Source organism: Triticum aestivum, chromosome 2A (genome assembly GCF_018294505.1).
Source record: "Triticum aestivum cultivar Chinese Spring chromosome 2A, IWGSC CS RefSeq v2.1, whole genome shotgun sequence".
Lineage (NCBI taxonomy): Eukaryota > Viridiplantae > Streptophyta > Magnoliopsida > Poales > Poaceae > Triticum > Triticum aestivum.
This window is the reverse complement of record NC_057797.1, coordinates 774,734,155-774,748,502: the sequence shown is the minus strand read 5'-3', so window position 1 is coordinate 774,748,502 and position 14,348 is coordinate 774,734,155. Positions and strand designations below refer to the sequence as shown.

Genomic DNA, 14,348 nt, shown 5'->3' with positions numbered 1-14,348 from the left:
CCGCCTCGAGACAGAAGCGCTTCATCCCGAAAGCCTTCTTGTGATTTTTTCTAGGTCAAAACACTTCATATAGCAGAAGATGGGCACCGAAGCTTGGCCAGGGGGCCCACAAGCTCAGGGGGCATGCCCCCAGGCTTGTGGCCACCTTGTGGTCCCCCTTCTAGTACTTCTTCACCCAATATTTTTTATATACTCCAAAACATTTCTCCGTAAAGTTTGAGGACATTTGGAGTTGTGCAGAATAGGTATCTCTGATTTGCTCCTTTCCAGTCTAGAATTTCAGTTGCCAGCATTCTCCCTCTTCATGTAAATCTTGTAAAATAAGAGAGAAAAGGCATAAAAATTGTATCCTAAAGTGTAATAACAGCCTATAATGCAAAAAAATATCAACATAAAAACATGATGCAAAATGGACATATCACCAGGTATTGATTATAATGATGTGTTCTCTCCAATTGTCAAGCATTGTTCCATTCGTGCATTTTTTGGTATTGTAGCTATGCATGATCTTGAGCTTGATCAGTTAGATGTCTAGACTGCTTTTCTGCATGGTTAAATGGAGGAGGAGATTTACATGGACCGACCAGAAGGTTTCATAGTGCCTGGTAAATGGAAATTTGTTTGCAAGTTAAAGAGGTCCCTATATGGTTTGCAACAGTCCCCAAGATAGCGGTTTAAAAGGTTTGATTCATTTATGATAGCACATGGATTTAAGAGGTTTGCATTTGATAGTTGTGTTTACATTAAATTTGTTGATGGATCACCTATATACTTGTTGTTATATGTAGATGGTATGTTGATTGATGCCAAGGTCAAGAAAGAGATCAATACTTTAAAGGCATAGTTAAGTAATGAGGTTGACATGAAGGATCTTGGTGATGCTAAGAAAATTCTAGGTATGGAGATTACAAGGGGACAAAAAATTTGGTTTGTTATTTCTTAGTCAGCAGAGTTACATTAAGAAAGTCCTTCATCATTTTAACATGCATGATGCTAAGTCAGCAAGCACTCCCATTGCTCCTCATTCCAAATTATCATCCTCTCATTGTCCTAGTAATGATGAAGAGTTTGAGTATATGTCAAGAGTTCCATATTCCAGTGTTGTTGGTTCTTTAATGTATGTCATGGTGTGTTCTAGCCCTGGTTTGTCATTTGCAATGAGTTTGGTCAGTCGATACCTTCATGGCACTTCCAGGTACATTGGAACATTGGAAGGCTATTAAGTGGATTTTCAGTTACCTTCATGGCACTTCCAATGCTTGTTTGAAATTCGGCAGGACTGGTGAGGGACTAGCTGGCTATGTGGATTCAGATTCTGCTTTCAGCGATTTGGACAAGAGGAGGTCCCTTACATGTTATGTTCTCATAGCTGGTGGTTGTGCCGTGAATTGGAGGGCAACATTGTAGCCAGTAGTTTCCCAGTCTACCGCTGAAGCAGAATACATGGCTATTACAGAAGCATGTAAAGAATCAGCTGGGTTGAAAGGTTTGTATGCTGAGCTTTGTGGAAATAATTCTTGCATTAACTTGTTTTGTGTCAGTCAGAGTGCCATATACCTCACTAAGGATCAGATGTTCCATGAGAGAACAAAGCACATTGTTGTCAAATATCATTATGTCCGAGACATTGTTGAGGAAGGTAAACTAAAGGTATGCAAGATTAGTACTCATGATAATCCTGCTGATATGTTGACAAAGCTAGTTCTTGTTGCTAAGTTTGAGCTTTGCTCAGACTTAGTTGGTATAACTCATTAGCCCTAGTGGCTGTTTGACATCGAAAGTGTTTTATTTGTTGTTCAGGGAGGAGGTTCTCATTCATGCTACAAGATGGAATTTGTCTCAAGGTGGAGTTTGTTATGTTATGCTTCAAATTCAAGTATAAAGAGAAAGGTTAACTTCTGACGAGCGAGCGGAGTGAGGCCCGTCTTCGGTGGGCTTGGGCCGATCAGTATTGACCTAGGCCACCTGTGTTATATATACCTCTTTTAAGCCGCCACATGGGATAAGTTGATTAGTTGTAAATCCCTGGCGTTTGTAACCTTCCCTGATGTAGTGAAGTTTACAAGTTGCTACCCTTATAAGTGCTTTGAACTTATTTGGAATACCGTCCAACCACTGACCGAATACATTGGCAACACTTGTGGACGGATACAAATTTGACGCTATCTGGACGACTGACCACGTAGAACGTGCAAACTTGCATCATTGTCTTTGGTGAACACAACTCCCCTAGAAGATACCACATGAAGATTTTCACTTTTAGTGGAATCTTGGACTTCCAAATTTTCTTGTTATTACTCACTGGTACCTCGAAATGCATAAGCGCATGGTACATAGAGTCTACTGTGAAAGATGCTGATGTAGTAATTAAGGTACCACCGAAACACATCCCGTCTCTTCTCTTCTCATGATGCTTTTGAAGACGAGTTATGCGCATGGAAGGATTGTCTTTTGCCATCTAGAGGAGTGACTTGCCAATCATGGTTGAGATGGATTCTATTATTGCAGTGCAGTTGATTGGCACGGAATTGGATAGATCGGTCTATTCCTTGCTCATTAAGGTGATTAGGCACGTCATGGGTCTTCATGAATCTTGTATTACTCATGTTTTTTTGCGAATAATACGGAAATTTTATTCCAAAGTCACAGGGTTACAGTCGAGAGGCAATAAGTCCTCACAACATGGAGGACATCTGCTCATCCATACCGCAGTACAAGACTCGGTACGGCTATAATTTTCCATACAATCTGCTACCATATTTTGAGTCCTACTAATTTTTTGTGGAAAAAACTCTCTCTCGTCCATACAAAATTTAATTTGTGCTACCAGATGACCATAGGCCGATCGGGACATACTATCACCAGAGAGTATCGAAAGTGCATTACAGGAATCAGATTGCACCTTAACTGGTAGATCAGCATGTTGTAAAGCAAGGGCCATCCCTTGCATTATTCCATGTATCTCCGCCTCGAGTGCTTCATTGCAATTGAATATAACACGGTAAGCAGCAAAGATAATAGAGCCATCATCATGACGTAAGATCATACCAGCACCTGCCTTGGCATCATGAGCTGAGAAAGATCCATCAACAGACAGCGCAACCCAATTTGCTGGAGGTGGCGGCCAAGGAACAGGAGCCATGGCCTGCTGAATACCAATAGGAATAACCTCCTCCTGTGCTAACATCTTCCCTTTTAAAATTACTTCCATGCTATAATTCCTGGCTAGATCCATGGACTTATAATAGCTATCAAGAAATTCCATAGTAACATCAACCGGTGACACTTCCTTGCCATGCACAACATCATTACGAAGTTGCCAAATTCTCCATATAAGTAGAATGACCATATCACAAACCTTATTATCACATGCAGCAAGCACATGCAATAACCACTCTTTACCATTATCTAGTAACACATCATCAGTTGGCAATGACCATAACTCTCGCATCCTCTGCCACACAAGTTGTGCTTGAGGGCATGCAACTAGGGCATGGTAAGAACCTTCTCTCTCCCAGCCGCACACCCTGCAACAATCAGTAGTACCAATATGTCGGTATAACTTGTTTTGATCAGTGGCAAGAGCACCTGACGCGGCCTTCCAAGCTGTAATACGCATTTTAAGAGGAACTTTAGCCCGCCAAACATAATTCTATATGGATCGATCTCCCTCTGGACACATGCTTGAAGCTTAACAGTAAAATTGTCCAGACTTTTCTGGAAACCAGGCAATAAAATCTTCCCGGCCTCTCGGAGATGTACATATTTTCAAAATTTGTTACACAACTACATCCCAAAAATGCTGTTGGAGACGCTTCATGTTCCATCCACCATGGTTGAACAGAAAGTCTGAAACATGATTAAAGCGACAATTCCTTTTCCGAGTAATCGCTCTAAGATCGTTACCTCTTGGGATCCAAGGATCATGCCATGTACGCACCATAGAGCCGTTACCGATTCTCCAAATAAAACCCTTTTTCACTTGTTGAAGGCCATATTCAATACCTTTCCAAACAGTTGAAGAATTACCCGAAAAATACCGTGTCCAGAAGATTCCCATTCGGATAATATTTCACCCGAAGCAGGTGAGCACACAAACTATCCAGAGTTTCAATTAATCGCCAAGCCTGTTTAGCTAACATGGCTTGATTAAAAGCGCGCATATCTCTTAACTCCATACCACCCTTAGACTTTGGAAGACACATTTTATCCCAACTGAGCCAAGCCATTTTCCTCTTTCCTTTTTCAATTCCTCACCAGTACTGCCTCATCAAACATGTCAGATCATCACAGACGGAAAAAGGCAATTTGAAAACGCTCATAACATAAGTGGGAATCGCCTGCGCAACAGACTTAATTAAAATCTCCTTATTCTTGTATTACTCATGTTAATCATACTCAAAATAAGGTTAGCGATAGCTTAGCTAAATTTGCGTGAATAGAAACCAGAACAATGGCTTGGGTTGGTTCTGGCCCGTCAGATGCATTAGAGCTGACTGTTGCTGAATGTATGCACTTTATGAGTTGAGTAATACTACATTACTTCACCCGCCAAAAAAATGTCGGAAAACTGTTAGGCTGCCATTCGTGATTGGACGTTAAATATGGTGTTAATTTCGGACTTCTGGGCGTTCAATATTCAGTTTTCCTTGGCACTGGTTCGTTATAGTAACTTATAAGTGCTGTTATTGCGCATGGCGTGTTGGATTGATTACTTGATTCGCACTAGCAACAAGAGTAAAAAACGGGCCTCTCTGAAAGCTACCAACAAACAAGGTACAGTATATACTATGTCAGATGACAAAAAAGTCAAGGTATACTAGTGTGTGTGTGTGTGTGTGTGTACTAGTATAGTTCAGATACACTAGCAAGAATGTACTAGTTCCCTCACAAAAAGATAATAGTATGGATGAGCATTTTCGGTATGGATGAGATGGTACGCAAACAGTTACAAGTCACCCATCCTTGTACATTAAAACCTGAATAGCTACACAATCATGGGCAAACGCCGCCCTTCATCGGAGGTAGTACAGCTTGTTGGCGATGTATTCGAAGGGGTCAAACAGGTCACTCCTTCTCCATTTGCTGTTCCTTCGCAGCAACTTGGGGTCGATTGGCTTAACGTGAAGCCGGACGAACTCATGGAATGCAGAGAACTTGATCCACTTCAAGGGGCCATCTTCCTCGTGATTATCCATTACACGAAGTACCATGTCGCCACCCTTGAACTCGTACTCGAAGCACACCACGGCGTGGCCATCGTAGTCGTCCCAGGTCTTGTCTCGCTTCAGCACGTGCCTCAGGACCCCTGGGTACACATAGCTGCTGTCGTAGTCGTCGTCTAGCAGAAACGCACCGAGCACTGGCCCGTGCTTATAGATCATCCAGGCTAGGTCAAGCGGATGGAGCTTGCCGCCGAGCGGCCCGGCCGGTATATGTATGTCGTATGAATCGGAGTATTTGATAAAAAACTACCACATCAGGGATTACCGTCCCATAGAACTACCACCTTAAAAAAAGCGACTGATAACTATCAAAATTTTCTAATTTTGTGATTAAAAACTATCACTTTTGAAAACTGGCAAGTTTAGACGATTTAAACATATTTATGACATTGCGGGACCCACACGTCAGGGCTGACGTGGCAGCAAAGTCAACTAAGTTCGTTTTGACCATTAGTGTTGACCGTTATGACAAGTGGGGCCCACATCAACCTTCTTCCTCCTCCTCCTCTCTCTCTTTGGTATTTCAACAAACATCTTGCATGGAGGAAAGCAGGTGAACTCCGGCCGACGACGGTCGCGAGCGTGCTCATCCAGCTGCCGGCCCTGACCCCAAGACCGAGCCACACCGCCCGCCTCTACCGCACAGGCGCGCACCAAAACCACGCACCGCCGCAGCGCCCAAGCCGCCCGTCCTCTCCCTTGCTCGCACGCGACGCGAGCTCGTGCAACCATGGCGCCCCTGAGTCGTCGGGCCCGTACGGGAGCAGCGGTGGCTCCTGAGGCGGGGCGGCGGGCGAGCGGAGGAACTCCGGCGTGGAATGCGCGGTGGTGGAGTAGCTCCCGGTGTTCCGCTTCGGGGCGCTGCGCGGGCAGAAGGCCGGGCTCGAGTGCGCCGTCTGCCTCGGCCGCTTCGAGCCCACAGAGGCGCTGCGGCTGCTGCCCAAATGCCGGCATGGGTTCCACGTCGAGTGCGTGGATACGTGGCTGGATGCGCACTCCACGTGCCCGCTCTGCCGCTCCTGCGTCGACCCGGAGGACGTGCTGCTCCTGCCCGAGCCGCCCAAGCCTGTTAGAAAGAGTCATGTACAAGGTATACGGTATTGTGTAAACCATATATCGTAGAGAGGTAGGTAGATTGCGTGCGTTGTAATCTAGGTGGTTAGGTTGTTAGTGTTTATCCTTATCTCTTGTATAGATTTCTTGAGGATCAATCCACAACCTAACTACCGTATGTTGTAATCTATCATTGCCTATATAACACGAACGCGTCCCTACTCAAAGGCATACGCTTCCACGCAATCTTTCATGGTATTCAGAGCCTAGTTCCTCTACCACATCCAAACCTAGCAGCTCGCATCAAACCTAGTAGCCATGGCCAGCTCTAGCTTCGCCGCCGCCGCTCCATATGCCCTCATTCCCATCGCTGAAAAGCTCCACCGCGGCAACTACCTTGTATGGCGCGCACATGCCTTAGCTACCATCCGCGGAGCCCGACTGATCGACCACCTCAACCCCAATCACCCGTTCCCGGAGCCCAAGCTTGTTGACAAGGACGGCAAGCCCACCGATGTGCCGAACCCGGAACATCTCACCGCGTTGGCGCAAGACTCCCAGGTGCTCAGCTTCATCTTCAATTCAATCTCTGCTCCTCTGATGATCCAAGTCGTCCACTGCACCAAGGCCGCCGCGGCATGGACCGCGATCAGAGAGATGTTTCTCTCCCAGACGCAGGCCAACATCGTCAACACGCGGATCGCCCTCTCCACCACCAAAAAGGGTACCGCGACCATCGCCGAATACATAGGGCGCATGAAAGCGCTAGGCGACGAGATGGCTTCGGCAGGGAAGCCGCTCGACGATGATGACATGGTCTCCTACATCCTCGCCGGACTCGACTTCGGCTACATCTCCTTCGTCTCGTCCATATGCGCTGCGAGGACTGAGCCCATTAAGGTAGCTGAACTTTATTCTCAGCTGATTGGTTTTGAAAAGCGTCTTGCCATGTTTGAAGGGGGAAATTAGTCCTCTCAATCCTCGGCCAATGCCGTGTCTCGTGGCCGTGGTGGTTTCGGTCGCGGAGGCGGCCGTAGCAACGGAGGCCGTGGAAATGGAGGCGGCCGCGGCAATGGAGGCCGTGGCAACGACAATGGAGGAGGCAACGATCTCCCTGAGGTTGCTTGCCAGATTTGCAAGAAGCCAAACCACACCGCCATCGAGTGCTACCGCCGCTTCGACGTCTCCTTCACCAAGAACGAGAAAAGTGTAGGTTCGGCCACCACCTCGTCCTATGGAGTGGACACAAAATGGTACCTGGACACGGGGGCCACAGACCACATCACCAGCGAGCTAGACAAGTTGACCATCCGCAACAAGTATAACGGCAATGAGCAAGTCCATACTGCAAACGGGGAAGGTATGGAAATTTGTCATATTGGTCAATCCACTGTTTAAACCCCCATTCGTGATCTTCATCTCAAAAATATATTGCATGTACCCGATGCCACCAAAAATCTTATTTCAGCTCATCGTTTATCCACTGACAACAATACCTTTCTTGAAATTCACCCACGTCTATTTTTCGTTAAGGAACAGGGAACGAGGAGAACCCTTCTCCAAGGCAGGTGTAAACGTGGTCTTTACCCCCTATCATCGGCTCCGGTGACCTCCAGCAAACAGGCGTTTGGTGTCAATAAAGTGTCCACGGACAGGTGGCACAGTCGGCTAGGGCATCCTTCATCAACCATAGTTCGTTATGTCCTTAGCCACAACAACATTCCCTTTTCAAGTAGTGAGTTGAATAAAGAAGGTGTTTGTGACACTTGTCAATTAGGCAAGAGCCACCAACTACCGTATCCTAGTTCGATCAGTGTATCTAAAGCTCCTTTAGAGCAAATTTTCTCCGATGTATGGGGGCCTGCCCGTGATTCTATCAATAGGAAAAACTATTATATGTCCTTTATTGATGATTATAGCAAATTCACATGGATATATCTTCTTAAGCATAAATCTGAAGTTTTCAAAATCTTTCATGAATTTCAAGCATTAGTTGAAAGGTTGTTCAATAGGAAAATCATCACCATGCAAACTGACTGGGGTGGCGAATATGAACGTTTAAATTCCTTCTTTCGCCAACTAGGAATCACCCACCATGTCTCCTGTCCTCATGCTCATCAGCAGAACGGATCAGCTGAAAGCAAACATCGTCACATTGTCGACGTGGGTCTTTCTCTCTTGGCTCATGCCTCCATGCCTTTAAAATTTTGGGATGAGGCTTTTCTCTCTGCCACATATCTCATAAATCGCACCCCTAGTAAAGTGATCAATTATGAAACCCCCTGGGTCGTCTGTTTCATGAACAACCAAACTATCATTCCCTTCGAGTTTTTGGATGTGCCTGTTGGCCCAACCTCCGTCCCTATAATTCCAAAAAATTAGAATTTCCATCCAAACAATGTGTTTTTCTCGGATACAGCAATCTTCACAAAGGTTTTAAATGCCTTGATGTTGCTGTTGGCCGATGTCGGTGTCAAAACCGGCGGATCTTGGGTAGGGGGTCCCGAACTGTCCGTCTAGGCCGGATGGTAACAGGAGACTGGGGACACTTTGTTTTACCCAGGTTCGGGCCCTCTCGATGGAGGTAAAACCCTACTCCTGCTTGATTAATATTGATGATATGGGTAGTACAAGAGTAGATCTACCACGAGATCGAGGAGGCTAAACCCTAGAAGCTAGCCTATGGTATGATTGTCTATGGAGTTGATTCTGTCCTATGGACTACAACCCTCCGGTTTATATAGACACCGGATAGGGTTAGGGTTACATAGAGTCGGTTACAATGGTAGGAAATCTTGAATATCCGCATCGCCAAGCTTGCCTTCCACGCCAAGGAAAGTCCCATCCGGACACGGGACGAAGTCCTCAATCTTGTATCTTCATAATCCAGAAGTCCGGCTGAAGGTATAGTCTGGCTACCCGAACACCCCCTAATCCAGGACTCCCTCAGTAGCCCTTGAACCAGGCTTCAATGACGATGAGTCCAGCGCGCAAGTTGTCTTCGGCATTGCAAGGCGGGTTCCTCCTCCCAGTCTTTCACAGAAGATTGTAATCGCCAAGAGTAGTGTTCGGCTCTGAAAAATGAGTTTCCACATATTGCCATAAAGAGAATAATATTAGCACAAATCAAATCTGCTGACGTATCCTGCAGTGCGCCATCACACTACAGCCAAGTCCTCTACTCGAATCATTTTTATTTTTCCACCTCAGCATGTTTTGCGAGACGGTTTCCTTGGCACGTCTTGTCAAAACAGAGATCGTGTACCCTTTTTACGGAATTCTCATCAATACGGACGTGGGTAACCCAACCGCGCCATTTATCACGGCGCTCGGGAGGCAAGCGAGTTTTATTAGGCAGGTGGGGACGCATAACCGCATCCGCCTATATAAGGGGATAAGAATCCACCCTTTTCACCTACGCCTTTTTCCTCCCTTGCCCATCCATCTCTCGCGCACCCGAGCTCCAGCGCCCAAGCCTGCATTTCCCACCTCAACCTTCCCCAGCAATGTCCGGAGCGGGAGGCAAATGGATGGTCTCCTCTGTTACGGAGGGAAAAATCAAGAAGCTGAGGAAGGCCGGGTATCTGTCCAAGGACATCGCGCACCGGCTTCCCGAGGAGGGGCAGCTTATCCCCACCCCAAGGCCCCATGAGAGGGTGGTTTTTCTCCTCCACTTCCTCCGCGGACTGGGTTTTCCACTCCACCCGTTCGTCCGGGGGTTCATGTTCTACTACAGCCTAGATTTCCATGATCTGGCCCCGAACTTCATCCTCAACATCTTGGTGTTTATCGTCGTGTGCGAGGCTTTCCTCCGCGTTCCCCCCCATTTCGGCCTCTGGCTCAAGAATTTCAACGTCAAGCCCAAGGTGGCGCGCGGCAGCCAGGCGGAGTGCGGAGGCGCTATGGCGGGCAAGATGGCCAACGCCCTATGGTTCGAGGGCTCTTTCGTGGAGACCCTAAAGGGATGGCACTCTGGGTGGTTCTACATCACCGAGCCACGCGATCCGGAATGGACCGCGGCCCCCGAGTTCTGATCCGGACCCCCCACGTGGCTTGTGTCCTGGAAAGAGACGGGCCTGTCATGGGGCGACGAAAAAGAGGTGACCGGATTGCAAACATGCATCCGGTCCCTGGTGAACAAGCCAGTCCGGCTAGTTAATATAATCCAGGTTATGCTCATCCGCCGGATCCTCCCGTGCCAACAACGGGATTTCAATCTGTGGGAGTTCGACCCGGCGCAGCACCAAACCCTCAATAGGCTATTCGACACGACGTATGAAGACGCCTGGAAGGTGCTATTCAAGGGCGCCGAGGCTCCCGCATCCGCTTCCGAGGACCGCGGATACAGCTCGCAGCGTCATGCTAGCAAGGTATGCCATCTACACCCTTCACAGGATGTTTAAGCCTTTTTTCATAGTTTGACACTATGCGGAATCTGAACTCCCTTACCTTTGACAGGCTTGGCGGGCGGTAGCCGAGCCGATTAACTGTCCGGCTCCGCTGCCCAAAGATCCAGCCCCAGCTTTACTGGTGAAGCTGCTGGCCCCGGCGCCTTATGTGGTGCCGGAGAATAAGGCCAAGAAGAAGAAGACCACGGGGACTCGAAAGAGTGCCCGCAACATGGTGGCGTCGGACTCATCATCTGACGAGTCCGAGGCGCCCTCCTCCCGCGAGAACGAGGAGGAGTAAGAAGAAAACTCTCCCCCTCCAGTGGAGGGAGGAGAGAAGAGGAAGGCCGCCCCAACGGGGGAGACCGAGGGGTCCAGGAAAAGGAAGACCCCTCCACCGGACTACACCCCCGACGCCGAAGAGGGCGAAAAGGAGTGGCCGGACAGGACCAAGCGTCCGGCGAAATCGTAAGTTCGGGTATCAGAGTAACTCATGATGTTCCTTTATTGCGCAGCTTTCCCTAATGTCGAATGTAATCATGCAGCCCGCCCCGAGCCGCACTCAACGATTCGTCGAGCGGCTCCCTGGATTCATCGGACGTGAACTCTGTTCTGCCCGCTGTCTCCCCCGCGCTGTGGATGATGCCGAAGTGGCGTCGCAACGAGCTCCGAGGCAGGAGGAGGTGGTCCTGGAGGGGCTCCAAGGCGACCTCCCGGACCCCAGGAGTGAAGGGGACAAGACCCCTCAGGGCTCCAAGTCCGGCTTTAAGCCGGACACCGTGCCGGAATCTTCAACAATTCCGGACCGCGGCAGGCGAACTCCTTCCAAGAGGAGCAAGCCTTCTGAGCCAGCAGCCTCCGTCCAACCGGAGGTGCCGGACAATCTGCTGGAGGTGCTTGAAGGCGCCTCCATCGACGAGGAGCACCGTACTATGATGAGTATGGTGATCCGGAAGGTTCAGACCGCCAAGAGCGGGCTGAATGAAGCTTGCGCTGGCCTCCTAACAGGCTTCGAGGTAAGTAAACATATGTAAAAATATTACCGCATAGACAGTAGCCCCTGATGCTCTGTTTGGAGTCCGGAAAGGAAAGCCGAATAGAGGATCTACCAAATTTCGCAGGAGTCTAACAATAAAGAGTCAATATGCGATGCAGGCTTCGCTGCTAGCCACCGCCGCACTGACTGCGGAGGTGGATACCCTGAAACGGGGACTCGAGCGGTCCGAGCAAGAGCTCGGCCTTGCCAAGCAGGAGCTCGAGGAGAAAGAAGGTAGGAAATACCTTATAAAAGGGTGCCTATAGAGAGGCGTGATTGCAAAAAATAATAGGATTGAACTACTTATTGTAGGGGCCACGAGTGAGGTGGCAACCCTCAAGTAGGCGCTGTCCGAGGCCGAAAAGAAAATGCCCACGGAGCGCACCGAGCGAGAGAAACTTGGGTCGCAGGTCGGTGAGATGCAGCAAGAGCTTCAGGCTCTCATGAAAAAACATGAGAGTTTGGAGTTTGAGTCAAAGACCCAAGCGTCCGAGCTCGCGACGGCCCTCGAGACTACCAAGTCTGCCAAGGCCGAAGCCCAAAAGGCCCTCCGGGAATTGGAGGATTTGAAAAAGATAGCAGCGGGTAAGGCATTCTTTATGCAAAGCAGAAATATAAAAGTAAACTACTTGTTACTTACCTGAATCCGGAGTTCTCCAGGGGCATTCGCAGATCTTCCCCGCAGCGTATCTGATGCCGCCGCATTCTACCGAGCTGAAGAGGGAAGCTCGACAGAGAAGGTGTTCTGGTCTCAGTATGCCGAGGCCGGACACCCTGTGCCCTTGAGCGACCAGCTGAAACAGCTGGTCGAACTCCACAAGGCGGCCGAACAAGCCATGAAGGGCTTCATAGTTCGGCTATGGCCCAGATAGGCCCTGCCTGGGAGCTACTTCGGGCTGGTGCGGCAGCTGGTGGAGGCCTGTCCAAGGCTCGATGTCATCAAGCGCTCTGTCTGTATCGAAGGTGCCCGTAGGGCCCTTGCCCGTGTAAAGGTGCACTGGGGTAAGCTGGACAGCGAGAAGCTTGTGACGGACGGGCCGCCGCCGGGGAAGGAGCATCGCAAGCCGGAGAACTACTATAAGGATGTTCTTGCGGGTGCCCGCCTTGTGGCAGACGAGTGCACCAAGGATGTAATTTTTGAATGAATTCGCTCGTGTTTATCCTGTGCGCTGAAAACTTATTTATATGCGCTAAGCAATGCTTATTGAATTTAAAATATTATTTTTCGTGCGGCCGTTTATCAAAAATTGAGAGATGGCCAGTCGTCGGCTTCTGCCCCCATGCCACTTAGTGCTGGGGTGTTCGGTGATGAACCTGGGCGCTCTTTTTCCCATGGTTGGGTCCTTCGAGTGAGGCGCTCAGCACGACGAACCAGGCAGTCGGACTCAAATGCTTGAACACTCTCACTTAGCCATAGAACGTTATAATTTTAAATTTCGGCCAAGCCCCTAGTTCGGAAGACCGAATTCAGGGCACTATCCACGCCTAGGCTGGGGTCATCCAGCTCCTCGCTCGAAGCGGCATAAGCCTTTAGGGACTCGAAAAACCTCTCGAAGAGCGACCGGTCTCTCGCCTTATCATGACAATCAGTTTTAGCTTTCTCCACTGAGGTGCTTAACCCAGCTCAACCGGGGCACAATCGCAGTGGTTCTCCTAGTGCTACCTTAGCCAATATAGCGGAACGTAAGGCACCAAAACATAGGAGCCAGGCAAACCCAACTATTGACCCAAACCATGATTCGGAGCCGATGCATATAGTGCTATAAGTTCGGGGTGCCGCACTTGTTAAAGTGTACGGACTTCTCACACCATATTAAAGGGTACTGAAGCCCCTGGCGTACTTGCCGTACCATAGTGTACGGGTGCAACATGTCATTAATGAGCATATATATGAAAAGAGTAATGCAAAAAATAGACAAAAAACTAGGCATTGTTTATGGAGAGGCTATTTATCAAAGCCGAACGATACAGATTGTGCGGTAAGCAAAAGATATTGGACTATTCAGTATGTCCTGACCAGGGGCAGGCCGCGGAATTATATATAAAGTAGGTATATCGCTCGTAACAGAGACCACCTGGGAGTTCCATGATGCAGCATGGCTTGTCTGCCTTCCTATGTCTTGCATCGTTTGTGTGGCAATTTAATGGCCGAACAGGTCGTCCGAAGTATGGAGTCCTGAAAGTAAGAAAAAAATTAAAAAAAGGAATCCGGCAGCCCCTGGTACGTTTTACGCCATATGTTGGGCGTGCCGTTATTTTGCCCCTTCCCCTGTGCCCATGGTATTTCAAGGGCGTAGTTATGTACGCGAGGTACTGGTTTTGCTAGGTCGCGAAAGCTGGGGTTGGGGCCGCATTGCTACGCTTGCTCAGAGTGTGCCAGGCGATCCTGCTGTAGGTTACTCCGGGCGCGCTTGGCAGTGTCTGGCTTTTTAATGGTCGGACTGGAGAATTGCCGAAGAAGGCTACTTTGTACCTCCGCTGCTAGAGCCGCCGTATGCTCCTCTGTACGAAGAGAGCGTTCGGTGTTGCCGTTGACCGTGATTACTCCTCGAGGGCCTGACATCTTGAGTTTGAGATATGCGTAGTGCGGCACCGCATTGAATTTTGCGAATGCGGTTCGTCCGAACAGGGTGTGATAGCCACTGC

General features: G+C 48.7%; 1 pseudogene; it reads left to right on the top strand.

Moving 5' to 3' along the window:
* Positions 1–7,073: 7,073 nt before the first annotated feature.
* LOC123038462 (uncharacterized) lies at positions 7,074–7,215 on the top strand (annotated as a pseudogene).
* The last annotated feature ends 7,133 nt before the right edge of the window (positions 7,216–14,348 follow it).